Consider the following 1,794-nt stretch of genomic DNA (forward strand, 5'->3'; position numbering starts at 1 on the left):
TTTTTTTCCTCTGAGACACAAAACAGGGATCAGTAGTCAGATTAATGGGAGCATCCTGGTAAATTTGGTTGGCGAGCTGGCCAATTGACCTGAGAAACAGTCAATTTACTGCCTGTTTTTTGAGTGGTCAAAGATAATAGCAATTTTACCCCCAAAATTACATTTGTTTGTAGTTTTCTTGACAGAAATGTGATTTTTAAAATTTATTTTTGACACATTTCTTAATGGGAATTCTGTGCTTTTTCTGTAAACCGATTGGCAATTTTTAAACAATTTTTGACTGATATTTGACTGGTCAATTGACCGAACTTTATTTGACTGGGCAAATACCTAACCCTAATGGAGAGGGAACTGACTGCTTTGCCTTACTCCTTCCTGTCTTCTCTTTCCAGATAACTGTTGCAAAACAACATCAGGTGGATTGTTTGTGTAAGCTGCTGCCCGCTACCAATCCAAGTGCTATATCACATATAAATTTGATAAAGCTGAAAACCTTAAAGATGAAGCTCCTTTTACTGACTTCCAAAAGTCAGATTACAAGCTGGGTAAACTCACAGAAATTAGTGGATGAAGTTAGCCTACATGTTCACATTTCTTGGGCAAATGACAACACTGTGGTGACAGAAGCAAGGGCTGACTCCTTTCCTCATCATCCTTCTGCTGTTGAAAACCAGGTGATTAAAAGACCAACCTATTCATCAAGCCATATGTCAAGTGACTAGGTTCAGGACTCATTAATAGACAGCATAAATCTTAATAAGCAACCTCACTGAAAATGCTAATGTTATTGGACCAAAGACACCAAGTTATCATCCATTTCTGAAACTCGGAGAGCACTTGCTAGATTTAACTGATGAAAAAGAGGAAGAACATATTAATACCTCTCAGCATTTTTATTCCATTGTTGATTATAACAGCAGCAAAAGACGTCAAACCTAAAACGGCTGAACCGTTCGCATGTGTGCATGAGTGAGCAAATGACAACAAAGGTTTGATGTTGTGTCCTTTTGGAAAGAAGAGGTGTTAGAAATGTATTCAGCCTGCGACTGTGGGTAGGAATAACGAAGGGAAAAAGAAACTGCCATAACATATAACTGCAGTTGTGAAAGAGGGCGGGTTTTCGATGGGTGTCTGTAGGGCTAGCTGTCTACTGACACAATTCCCAGCACTTTAATATCTGCGCACACTGTTGAATTATTCCTCCTTGTGCAATGTGAGCCACGGGTAATTTAAATTCTGTTCCAAGTAAGACTATAAGTTGGATCTTGGCTGCTCCAACAGGAATTGATGGGGGGCAGCTTTCTTTTCTGTTCACAAAGCTCTCATCAATAAATTAGGTGACTGTGGCATTGATGCCTGCACAGTTGGATGGGTAAAAAACTGGCTGATGGGGCGCACCCAGAGAGCAGTGGTGGATGGGTTGTACTCAACCTGGCGAGATGTGAGCAGTGGGGTCCCCCAGGGCTCGGTCCTCGGGCCCGCACTATTTAACATCTTCATCAGCAACTTGGACGAGGGGGTGCAAAGCACACTGTCCAAGTTTGCTGATGACACTAAGATGCGGGGCGAGATGGACACACTTGAAGGGAGAGAGAGGCTGCAACTAGATTTAGACAGACTACAAAAGTGGGCAGACGAGACTAGGATGGGGTTCAACGCAGACAAATGCAGGGTGCTGCACCTGGGGAGAAGGAATCCACAGCACACATACAGGCTGGGGAGTTCCCTTCTTGAAAGCACAGAGGCGGAAAGGGATCTCAGAGTCATTATTGACTCCAAGATGAACATAAGCCG

Source organism: Alligator sinensis, unplaced genomic scaffold (genome assembly GCF_000455745.1).
Source record: "Alligator sinensis unplaced genomic scaffold, ASM45574v1 scaffold1083_1, whole genome shotgun sequence".
Taxonomy (NCBI): Eukaryota; Metazoa; Chordata; order Crocodylia; family Alligatoridae; genus Alligator; species Alligator sinensis.